Source organism: Carcharhinus amblyrhynchos, unplaced genomic scaffold (genome assembly GCF_965287045.1).
Source record: "Carcharhinus amblyrhynchos unplaced genomic scaffold, sCarAmb.v2.hapA scaffold_38, whole genome shotgun sequence".
NCBI lineage: Eukaryota > Metazoa > Chordata > Chondrichthyes > Carcharhiniformes > Carcharhinidae > Carcharhinus > Carcharhinus amblyrhynchos.
The window spans coordinates 584,609-597,685 of record NW_027649779.1 but is presented as its reverse complement, the minus strand read 5'-3'; the positions used below and the strand labels follow the sequence as shown (position 1 = coordinate 597,685).

Here is a 13,077-nt window from a genome sequence, read left to right as displayed (position 1 = left end):
ACTGCTGCCTCACAGTGTCAGGGACCTGGGTTTGATTCCTGGCTTGGGTGACTGTCTACGTGGAGTTTGCACATTCTCCTCGTGTTTGTGTGGGTTTCCTCTGGTGCTCCAGTTTCCTCCCACATTCTGAAAGACGTGCTGGTTAGGGAGCATTGGGCTGTGCTAAATTCTCCCTTAGTGTAACCCCAACAGGTGCCGGAATGTGGTGACTCGGGGGATTTTTACATTAATTTCATTGCAGTGTTAATGTAAGCCTACTTGTAGCACTAGTAAATAACCAGGTTGTTCAGAACCATGATGTTATGTAACCATGGTTGAGGGGATGGCACAGTTGTTGTGCTGCATCAGTGAGAAATTGGAAGTGAAAGAGTGAAGCAGTTTGCTGGGCACGTTATCCACATTCTGTCACTGGGAGGAATTTCCAATAAGGAACTTATTGTCCCCAACAAAAATGGCATCTACACATGCGTCCTACTGCGAGTGCCCCCAATAAAGATGTCAGCTGCGCATGCGCCCTACTGCCAATGCCCCGATAAAGTTGTCAGCTACGCGCGCACCCGTGTGATTACCCCCGATAAAGAAGGCAGCTGCGCATGCGCCCTAGTGCGACTGCTCCGACGAGGATGACAGCTGCGCATGCTCCTTACTGGGACCACCTGAAAAAGATGGCGGCGGTTAACCGGGGTTTGTAACTGAGAGAAAGTTACGGTTCTGCTCTGTACAAACAGGCCGGGGACCATCCCCAATTAACGGTAGGTTCTTTTTCAAGGATACGCGGTTTATGTAAGGTGTTTACGAAGTCTCGCAAACCGCCCGCCTGATCCATCGCTCCCTCTGCCTCGCCATTCCCACCTTTTACTAATTGTGTATCTGAGCAAGAATCGTTTCTCCGTCTCCATTAATCACACTGCGCATGCTTCACTTACACCCCAGCCCCGCCCCTCCCCTATGACTGATTGGAGGACCAGCCGCTCCTGCGCGGTCCTCCAGCCCCGCCCCTCATTCACTCCGATTGGTTGGAGGACCAGCTTCTCCCGCTTGGTCCTCCAGCCCCGCCCCTCTTCCTATTGGTCGATAGCCACCGTCAATCAGTCCCCGGCATTGTGATGTGGAGCATGCGCAGTGTCATTGCTGTCCTTGGTGCTGGTTTGTCCCGGAGAAGCGGAGTCAGCGTTAGGCGGTGGCTGGGCGGGTCTGGAAACACTTTGTGGATTCGCTTCAGAATCATTGTCAGCTCCCTGGTTTGCAGCTGTGGGGCTTCTCCCGGGAACAAGCCCAGGTTAACAGCCCCATCCTGGCTCAGACACTGGAGGTTCTGGAAACACTTTGTGAAACCGCAGGTGGTGAGGAGCTGGAACCAGCGGGATTTAAATGGATCCAGAGCCTGAAATCAAACCGGGAACATAAATGGATCTGGGCGATGAGTCTTCATAAACACCCAGTGTGGGCTAGATGCTGGATCTCGGGTCAGGGTGGCACGGTGGTTAGCACTGCTGCCTCACAGCGCCAGGGTCCTGGGTTCGATTCCCAGCTTGGGTCACTGTGGAGTTTGCATGTGCTCCCTGTGTCTGCATGGGTTTTCTCCGGATGCTCCAGTTTCCTCCCACAGTTGGAAAGATGAGCTAGTTAGGTGCATTGACCCAAACAGGTGCTGGTGATGAGGGGAATTTAACTGCAGTGTTAATGTAAGCCTTACTTGTGACTAATAAATAAACTTTAAGGAACATTATAAAACAAAGTGAGATTCCCAGATACATCAGGAGATAATAGGACAGGTGACCAAAAACTTGGACAACAAGGTGAGTTTTAAAGAGAGTCTTAAAGGAGGAAAGTGAGGCAGAGACAGAGAAATACAGGGAGGGAATTCAGAACCTAGGGCTGAAGACATGACCACCAGTGGTGGAGCAATTGCAGTAGGGAATGTACCAGAACAGCACTGATATCTCGGATGTTTGTGGGAAGATTACAGAGATCGGGAGGGCTGAAGCTATGGAATGATTTGAAAACAAGGATGAGAATCTTACAATCAAGGTGTTACATGCGTGGGAGCCAAGGCAGATCAGGGAGGACAGAGGTGATCGGGGGACAGGACTTGCTGTTAATTAGGAAAGGGTTGGTGGACTTTTGGATGACTTCACATTTCCATAGGTAAAATGGAGACCCGTAAGAGTGCGATGGAACAGTTGAGTTTGGAGGTAACAATGGCCTGAATGAGGGTTTGAGCAGCATTGAGGTAGAGTTGAGGTCATGTGATGTTACTGAGGTGGAAATAGGCGGTCCCAGAAACTTGGGATCAAATGGGACACTGAGGTTATGAACAAACTGGCTTAATTTCAGACATTCGCCAGGAAGAGGGATTGAGTGGATTGCAAAGGAACAAGACTTGGAAGGGGGGCCAAAAACAGTGGCTTCCATATTCTTGATATTGAATTGAGGTTAATTAGTCAGCAGGAAGAGAACCAGAAAGCAGAATGGGCTCTGACACTGATACCAGGTGTAAATTAGTTAGAGAGAGAGAGGTTTGGAGAAACCCCCTTCACAAATTCTCATCAAATCTCTAAACAGTCAGTTCTGGACACGAAGTTAACATCTGCTATTCTGACTGATGGGTTCAGGGTGATTCGGATTAATGTTTTCTCATGTGTTTTGAATGAATTGAATCATCAAAAATACTATCTCTAGTTGTACACATTTTTTTTTAAATGCATACTGAAATGATTATCTGACAGTTTATTTGGATTTCAGTTCAGGGAGGAGGGAAAGTGTGTGGGATGGGGATCTGCAACTTTGAGAGTTCGAGAGGAAAAAATTGCAGAGAAACTAGCATTGTCTGTTCAGAATTTCTATCCTGGACTGTTAGTGATGACTTTTATTGACGGTTTTTACAGGTATTAGACCAAACATCACATCAAGATCTGACAGAATCACTCAATTCCTAGGAATCGTACTTGGAATGTGGAAGGAGAAATGTTTGAAATCTTTTCCTACAGACAAAACAATCAAACATCAGTGTGACTGGAAAAGCACCGAGACACACCCGAGTGAGAGTGTTCCAGTGAACTGACTGTGAAAAGAGCTTAAACCAGTTACACAGCCTGAAAAAACATCACCATTCAGTGAGGAGAAATGTTCTCGTGTTGTGTGTGTGTAGAAGAGGCTTCATCTGATCATCAACATGGAGAGACATGATGACACTGACACTACAGAGAAACCATGGATATGTGGGGACTGTGGGAAAGCATTCACTTGCCCATCCAAACTGGAAACTCATCGATGCACCCACACTGGGGAGAGACCCTTCACCTGCTCCATATGTGGGAAGGATTTCACTCAGTCATCCAACCTGGCATTACACCAGCGTGTTCACACTGGGGAGAGGCCGTTTAGCTGCTCTGTGTGTGGGAAAAGATTCATTCAGTCATACAATCTAGCATTACACCGGCGGGTTCACACTGGGGAGAGGCCATTCACCTGCCCCGTGTGTGGGAAGGGATTCATTAATTCCTCGAACCTCGTGGCACACCAGCGAGTTCACTCTGGGGAGAAACCATTCAGCTGCACTGACTGTGGAATGAGCTTTAAGCTTTCGTCCACTCTGCTGAAACACCAGCGAGTTCACACTGGGGAGAAACCATTCAGCTGCACTGACTGTGGAAGGAGCTTCAAACACTCAGGCGGTCTCACTGTACACCAGCGAGCTCACACCGGGGAGAAGCCATTCACCTGCTCCATGTGTGGGAAGGGATTCACTGATTCATGCCAACTGCTGAGACATGAACGGGTTCACACTGGGGAGAGGCCGTTCTCCTGCTCCGAGTGTGGGAAGGGATTCATTGATTCATCTCAATTACTGAAACACCAGCGAGTTCACAAGTGACAGCAGGGATTGGATTCTGCTGTTAAATTCATTCTGACAGCAGGAGTTTGTTTCTGCTGATGTTAATACAGCCAGTAACTGGGCTGGAGTTTCATATCCTGGATCAAGAGGTGATTGTGCTCCTGGGGTTGCAGTTACTGCTGTCCATCAGAAATTAGTTTACAACAAGATGTGGAACTTTTACTTCCGTCTCAAATTGTTTAAGTTGAGTTTCTTTATTAGTGTTACAAGTAGGCTTACATTAACACTGCAATGAATTTACTGTAAAAATTCTCCCAGTCGCCACTCTACACGCCTGTTTGGGTACACTGAGGGAGAATTTAGCATGGCCAGTACACCTAATGAGCGCATCATTTGTACTGTGTGAGGAAACCGGAGGAAACCCACGGGGACACAGAGAGAACGTGCAGATTCCACACGGACAGTGACCCAAGTCAGGAATCGAACCCGGGTCCTGGTACTGTGAGGCAGCAGTGCGAACCACTGTGTTACCGTGTCACCCTACTGATCTTGGCCCAAATTCCACTATTCAGTATATGAGAGGTTGCACTGATGAATATCTCCAATTAGAAAGTGTTTATTAATCCTTGCTGAGAATTCTTACTCACTGTCACATTACACACAGTGAAACCACCATAATCCATCAGAAAGAAGGGGAATGGGAATTGCTGGAGAATCAAGAGTCTCTCCAAATGTCACCCATCCCATCTGGAACAGAAATGCCCTCAGCACAGGAATGGCATCTTTTAAGATTAAACCAAATAAACTCAAGTTAAATCAGGACAAAGTAAAAGGGGCAGCTCCCCAAAAGGAAAGGGAACAGCCTGAACAAAATCAAAGTACAAAGGAAACTTCAAAACATCAAATTAAAATATGATTATTAGGGTCAATAATGCACCCCAGCCCCTGCAGCGCCAGCTCAGGAATGGCAATAAGTCAAATCCAAGTAATAGATTGGAAGAAATCACCATCTAATAGCCTTACAAAATCTTTGGATACTGATGGAATATTATAGAAAGAGCCCCCCCACCCCCCAACGTCTTTGGAAGAAAGCTTGCTGGCTGACAAACATGGGACAAGCCTTTCTCCCTGTCAAGGACCTGTGTGTAACACAAGCCCTGAAGCAAGACATTTTTAACCCCGATACCATTGGCTCTTATGGTAACTGACTACATGTACAGGTTAAAATAGGCCCTCGAGCAAGGAGGTTTCAAATTGACTGGCTTCTCCCCAATCAGGCTCGTTGAAGTGAATCTTCCATAGGTACTAGCTATTGACATCAACATTCACTTGGCTTCAGCCGTCTACTTGTCCTCTGGGATCTGTAAACCTCTCTCACAGGTCAGGTGCTTTTCCTATCTATTTAACTCATGCATCTTGTTTTAAATGTCACTTCTCAATAAACTGTTTTAAAATCACTACTGAGCTCAATTCTCTTTTTGGGTGGAGACCAGTAAGAGTTTACAAAGTCGATTTTTAAATGTTTCTGTAGGCTTGTGAATAGGGAGAAGCGAGTGAAAGTAAACATTCTCTACGGGAGACAGGTAAAAGGGAAAATATAATGGGGAACAAGGAAGTGGCAGAGAAATGCAACAAATACTTTGTATCTATCTGTCCTCATGGTAGAAGACAAAAGAAACATTCTAGTAATGGGGAACCAAGGGGGTAGTGCCAGGGGGCAGGAACTTTAATACAAGGAAGAGCTATTTTTAAACATTAGTCACCAACACAATATCGTTCGAGTTGCAACGCTGTTCACAACCTCAAGATAAAGGGGGGACGGTTTAGAACGGAGTTGAGGAGGAACTTCTTCACTCAAAGGGTGGTGAATCTCTGGAATTCTCTGCCTGTTGAAGTGGTGGAGGCTGCCTCGCTAAATATTTTTAAGACACGGGTTGATGGGTTTTCGATAGGAGAGGGGATTAAGGGTTATGGGGAGAGGGCGGGAAAGTGGAACTGAGCAGCGACAGATCAGCCATGATCTTATTGAATGGCGGGGCAGGCTCGAAGGGCTGGATGGCCTACTCCTGCTCCTATTTCTTATGTTCTTATGTTCTTATGTCAATAAAATGAAAAACCTGACACATGTTCTGACATCATTTTATGGAACTTTACTGCAAAGTTGTGAATTGAATCATCCTTTCTGACAAGTACAATGTGAATAAAAGTTTTTAAAAAATGAAACAAGCCATTTAATTTCCATCAAAATGGGTTTGATTGATCAATGGTGGGAGTTGCACAAGTCCAAAGCTGTTGTGGCTTTGGAAACACAGGTTACACACTCCCTTGTCCCATAAGAATGAGGGTCTTCTAGAAATAGAGACTGGAGAAATTAATGGGACTAAATGGTGACAAATTCCCTGGATCAGACAACCTGCATCTTGGGGATTTAGAAGCGGGAGCTTCAGAAATAGTTGCTGTGTTAGTGTGATCTTCCAGAATTCCTTAAACTCTAGAACAGTTCCCAAGGATCGGAGGTTAGCAAACATTAACCGCACTAGTCCAGAAAGTAGAAGGAGAGAGAATGGGAAATCTAGACCAGTTAACATCAGTTGTAGGTGAAATATTAGAAATCTTATTGTTTGGGACTTGGTAACATGGTACCTGTAAAATAAAAAAAAAACAGAAAATGCTGGAAAATCTCAACAGGTCTGATAGCATCTGTGGAGAGAGAATAGAGCCAACATTTCAAATTTGGATGACCCTCCATCAGCTCTGATTGACTGTCATCCAGACTTGACATGTTGGTTCCATTCTTTCCCCACAGATGCTGTCAGATTGGCTGAGATTTTCCAGCATTTTCTACTTTTGTTTCTGATGCCAGCATCTGCAGTATTTCACTTTTATCTATTAAATTAGACTAGGATCAAATTAATAGTGGTGAGAAAAATGAGAGGTGATCTAATTAGAGTATATGATTCTTCATGGGTCTGAGAGGTTAGATGGTGTGAAATTATTTCTCTTGACTGGAGAGTCTTGATTACTGGGTCACAGCCTCTGAATAAGGAGTCAATCATTTAGATTGAAATGAGGAGAAAATTCTTCATTCAGTTGTGAATGTCTGGAATTTTATATTCCAGGGAGCAGAGGATGCTGGGCCATTGAATGTAATTAAGATAAAGATTGATAAATATTTGGGTACAAAGAGAAGCTGAGCAAGTGGTGTGCCTCAGGGATCTGTGTTGGGGCCACTGCTGTTTGTGATTTTTATTAATGATCTGGATGAGGGTATAGTTGGGTGGATCAGTAAATTTGCTGATGACACCAAAGTCAGAGGTGTGGTAGATAGTGAGGAAGGGTGTCATAGTTTGCAGGAAGACTTAGACAGGTTGCAGAGCTGGGCTGAGAGGTGGCGGATGGAGTTTAATGCAGAGAAATGTGAGGTAATTCACTTTGGTAGAAATAACAGATGTGTTGAGTATAGGGCTAACGGGAAGACTTTGAATAGTGTGGAGGAGCAGAGGGATCTAGGTGTATGTGTACATAGATCCCTGAAAGTTGGGAATCAAGTAGATAAGGTTGTTAAGAAGGCATACAGTGTCTTGGCATTTATTGGTAGGGGGATTGAATTTAGGAGTCGTAGCGTTATGTTGCAACTGTACACAACTCTGGTGCGGCCGCACTTGGAGTATTGTGTGCAGTTCTGGTCCCCACATTACAGGAAGGATGTGGAGGCTTTGGAGAGGGTGCAGAGGAGGTTTACCAGGATGTTGCCTGGTATGGAGGGGAGATCCTATGAGGAGAGGCTGAGGGATTTGGGGTTGTTTTCGCTGGAAAGAAGGCGGCTAAGAGGGGATCTTATTGAAACATATAAGATGATTAGAGGTTTAGATAGGGTGGATAATGATAGCCTTTTTCCTCTGATGGAAAAATCTAGCACGAGGGGGCATGGCTTTAAACTAAGGGGGGGTAGTTATAGGACAGATGTCAGGGGTAGGTTCTTTACCCAGAGGGTGGTGAGGGATTGGAATGCCCTGCCTGCTGCAGTTGTAAATGCGCCTAGTTTGGGGGCGTTTAAGAGGTCTGTGGATAGGTTTATGGACGAAAAGGGATTGGTTTAGGTTAGTGGGTCATTGTTGTTTTTTTTAACTGGTCGGCGCAACATCGTGGGCCGAAGGGCCTGTTCTGCGCTGTAATGTTCTATGTTCTATGTTCTATATGGAGAGGTGGGGTTGAGGTAGATTATCAACCTTGCAAAACATCAGCTGCAGCCTGAGACTGGGTGGAAATGTTGAAAAGTCTGATTATCTTGTTGCAGCCCGGACACTAGGACCCGGTGGGAAGAGAATAACCTTCGCCACGCCCCATACTGTTGCGTCAAGGATACGCCGCGCATGCGGTCATCGTTGAACAAAGATGGTGGTCGTCAGCCTGGATTTGGGCCTCGGAGGGGAAAAGATCCGGAGCTGCAAACACGGGAGCGGCAGAGTCTCAGTCGGGGTTTCAGGAACTCGCCAGGTATTTAGAGACTCTCCTTATCCAGGGCCCGCTCCCTCGGAGTTTCCTGTCCCTTCCCCGCTGCACAGAGGCAAAAACAGTGACTCACCCCATCGCCATTACTGACAGTGCGCATGCTCCAATAGGTGATTAGTGCGCCTGTGCGGTGCCAGCCTGTGGTGTGAATAGGGGACATTCTGCACCGCGGGGAATGCTGGGTCAAGACTCTGCCATTGCAAGTCATTATTAGGAGCTCGTTACGTTTTTACTATTGTGTGTAGATTGGAGAACGGGGGCGGGTTCTATAAATTAATTAAAGGAGGAACCAAGTTATACAGAAATGTATGTGCACAGATCCTTCATTATCCATCAGAAAGAAGGGGAGTGGGAATAGGTGGAGAATTGCAAATGCCCCAAAGTGTTCCAAAAGCAGCAGCAATGAAAAGCGGAATCCAAGAGCTCCGGTCAAATGTAAACTCAGAAAGTGATGTGACTGAGTGAAGTATTTCACTTAGTAATTATCAGAATTGTATTCTCATCGATATTCCAGGTCATTTCTCAAAATCATTCAATGGAGGTAGGTGTCATTGGATTAGACCAGCACTTACTTCCCATCCCTAATTGCCCTTGAAAAGGTGTTGGTGAGCTGCCTTCTTGCATCGCAGCAGTCCATGTGGTTGGTACACCCACAATGCTGTTAGGAAGGGATTTCCAGGATTTTGATCCAATGACAGTGAAAGAATATTTCCAAATCAGGATAGTGAATGGCTTGGAGGGGAACTTCCAAATGGTGGTTTTCCCACCTGTCCACTGTCCTTGTCCTTTTAGATTGTAGTGGTCGTGGGGTTTCTCTTTTTTGCAGGTTTCATATAGATTTGCAAAAAATAAAACTTCTTAAGATGTGGACATTACTGACAAGGCCCAGATTACTGTCCTGAATTACTATCCTGCACTGACAGTGATGTGTTACCAATCACTAGTTGTCCTTTGTGATTGTATAGTTGGCCTTTTTCTTAAACCTCTGTAGTCCATGTAGTAAAGGTGCTCCCACAATGCAACAGTATTAGGATTTTAACCCAGTCTCATTGAAGGGATAGTGATATTTGTCCAAGTCAAGGAGTTGCGTGATTTTCCCATGTCTCAGCTGCTGTGATACTTCCAGGTGGGAAAGACTGTGCGTTTCGGCAATTCTGCCAAAATCCTAGTTGAGTTGCTGATGTATAAAATCTCTTTCCATCACCTTCCTTTCTGACCTCTCCCTCTTCACGCATAAAGGCTGGATTCTTGTTATGGGCTCTGAAGGGGCGAAGGGTTCCTTTCCCTCAGTGCACTGGTGAACAGTTTGAAGCTTTATGACAATCCAGCAGTTTTCATATCCCTTTTCTGGTTCCCAATCCCACAATTTATCAGATTCATTCAGCTCAATTTCGCATCTTGCCTTTGTGTATTTATGGCTTGTCTCTCATGTTTCCTCCTTTCTGTTTTTACATCATTTTTCAAGGGATTGGAAGGTGAGGAATTACAGACAATTGTAAATCAAGGATCACATCAAAATCTTACAGAGTGCCTCGATTCGTCAGGATCTAAATAATCATCGGCCTTTGAACATGGAAGAGAAAAGTACCGTTCACAGTGGGGACAAACCGTACATGTGTTCTGTGTGTGGACAAGACTTCAAACGATCGTCTGCCCTGTCAAGACACAAGCGCAGTCACAACATGTTCACTCTAACAAGAGACCATTCACGTGTTCTCACTGCGGGACTGGCTTCAGGCGATCAGGCGACCTCACTGTACACCAGCAAATTCACACTGGGGAGAGACTGTTCACCTGCTCTGTGTGCGGGAAGGAATTCACTTGTTTATCCTCTCTCACTTCACACCAACTTGTTCACACAAATGAGAGCCCATTCACATGTTCTGACTGTGAGAAGAGCTTTAAAAGCAGAAAACATCTGCTCGCACACCAGGGAAATCACTCTGAGGAGAGACCGTTCACCTGCACTGAGTGTGGGAAAGGATTCACCCGGTCATCCATTCTGCTGAGACATTAACAAGTTCACAGTGAGGAGAAACCAGTCACTTGTTCAATGTGTGTAAAGAGATTCACCCAGTCACACAACTTGGTGAGACACCAGCGAATTCACCAGTGATCACAGGGGTGTGATTCTGCTGTTATTGCTGCTGCATCCCAACTGAATTATGTTTATAGATAGTTGGAGTTTTTCTGATGTAAATCAACCCTGTTGGACTTGGAGAATGCCCCACGGCATCTCTCATTCATGTGTCAATAAATTTTCACACCTGCATATCTTATTTGAAATTTAAATCACTCAGAAACTGTATTGAACTAAAGTTGAACAATAAACAGATCACAGTCCAATCCACCCCTGTGTGAATGTGCTGATGTATCAGCAGGCTGATGACTAAAGTCTGTTTCGTAACTTCAGGATAAAGATTTGGAAGCTCTGAATGTTGGTAATCTCATCTGTAGGCTGGAGCTATTTGATAGGCGGGATGTTCATAGCTATAAACTTGTCAGGTGTTGAAAGAATTACTATTGGAGTAAACTCACCTATTTATAACCTCAGACTCTGTGCCCTGTTGTAATTAATAAGTAACACAGTGGAATTGTGGGGTAAATATGAGGGCCTGGGTAAGATGCTCTGTTGGAGAGTTGGTGTAGAGTTGATGGGCCCTGTACCCTCATACATTTACCCTGCTAATCCCCCTAACCTACATTTCTTTGGCTGCTAAGGGACAATTTAACACAGCCAATCTTCTTAACTTGCACATCTTTAGACTGTAGGAGGAAACTGGAGCAAACTCACACAGACATGGGGAGAACAAGCAAACTCCACACACAAACCCAAGGTTGGAACCATACCCAGGTCCGTGGCGCCGTCAGGCAGCAGTGCTCACCACTGTTCCATCGTGCAGCCCTTCATCTGCTGCTGAATCCCACGTCCACACGTTACTGCCAGACTTGATGAGTCCAACACATTCCTGATTGGGCTCCCACGTTCTGTCAATTTGAGGTAATCCAAAATATCCCATGTCTTGCTCATCTCCACAACCCTCTCTTCGAATTCTGGAACCTTGTGCAACCCCTTTGCAATTGCTGCAGCATTGTTGGCGTGTGAGCTAATGTATGGTTCAGAATAACACCAAAAGTGTGAGTTCAATTCCTATTTCAGCCGAGTTCGGTGTTGGAGCTGCCTCCTCACCCTGCCCAATTGTGAATACTAACGGCAGCCTTCCACTGACAAAAACTGCCAGGAAAACACATCAGCAGACAACGCTGGATGACACATCAGCAGACAAGGAGCCAAGAACTTGCCTAAGGGATAAATTCTGAACTACTGGCTATGTGGTGGGTCATTGCTTATTTAATCACTTTTATAAACTGGAATTTTCTTTGTAAACCTCAGCTTGAAAGAATAAAGCAAATAAATTGGAATATTAACTAACTATTGACATCTTGAACCAATGGTCTTCACTTTCCCCACCCTGATGTGGCACTGAAGCTTCTTAGGTTTGAAGAAGAAACTTAACCTTAGGGCACTGGATGCTATGGTGGTACAGTGGTTAGCATTGCTGCCTCACAGCGCCAGGGACATGGGTTCAATCCCTGGCTTGGATCATTGTCTGTGTCTGCACATTCTCCCTGTGTCTGCGTGTGTTTCCTCTGGGTGCTTTGGTTTCCTCCTGCAGTCCAAAAGATGTGCTGGTCAGATGCAGTAGTCATGCTAAATTTTCCCTCGGTGTACTCAAACAAGTATGGCGATTAGGGGATTTTCACAGTAACTTCATTACAGTGTGAATGTCAGCCGACTTGTGACTCATAAATAAACTTTCCTGTTGTCCTCAGTATCTGTGACCTGGCAGGATGGCAAGAATGGCCCAGGGCTCCAGTGAGTGGCACTGGACAGGCCGGAGTGGCCAAGTGGGAGGAGCAGCAGTTGGGAGGCTTACAGCGACCCCTGGTGGCCTGGAGGGGAAACAGCAGCAGCACAGCCTGCACTAAAGCTTCCCCAGTTCGGCTGCTCAGGGACACTGGGAACCTCTTTAAATGTAAACTTCAGCTTCTCGTATTAACCCCCATTCGTCCCTCTCTCCGTCCATCCATCTCACTCTCCCTTCCTCTCACCATCCATCCCTCTCTCCCTCCTCCCATCCCTCCCTACAACAAGAATCATTCACTCAGCGCAGCAGTTTCACCCTCATTCCAGCCTTTATTACATCCACTCAGCTTCCAGATACTTTACACCATTAGATATTACAATTCAAACTTTATAATCTCTCCAGTTTAATATTTATTCAATCATAGACAGCAGACAAATCATCAATTCCATTCCCGCCAGGAGCTATGATTTACCATTTACATAGATGATCTGGAGGAGGGAACCGAGTGTATGGTGTCGAAATTTGCTGATGACACCAAGATTGGGGGAAAGGCAAATTGTGCGGAGGGTGTGGAGAGTCTGCAGAAGGATCTAGATAGGCTGGGCGAATGGGCCAGGAAATGGCAAATGGAATTTAATGTTGGCAAGTGTGAGGTGGTCCACTTTGGTAGGAATAATGGTAGGAAGGATTATTACTTACGTGGCGAAAAACTGCAGCAGGCGACGGTGCAGAGGGACCTCGGGGTCCTTGTGCATGAGTCGCAAAAACCCAGCTTGCAGGTGCAGCAGGTGGTCAGGAAGGCGAATGGGATGCTGGCCTTCATAGCGAGGGGGATTGAATATAAAAGTAGGGAGGTCT

At 45.7% G+C, this 13,077-nt stretch overlaps 1 pseudogene; it reads left to right on the top strand.

Moving 5' to 3' along the window:
- LOC145362356 (uncharacterized) overlaps positions 1–11,671 on the top strand; it is a 29,678-nt pseudogene extending 18,007 nt beyond the window's left edge.
- Positions 11,672–13,077: the final 1,406 nt, after the last annotated feature.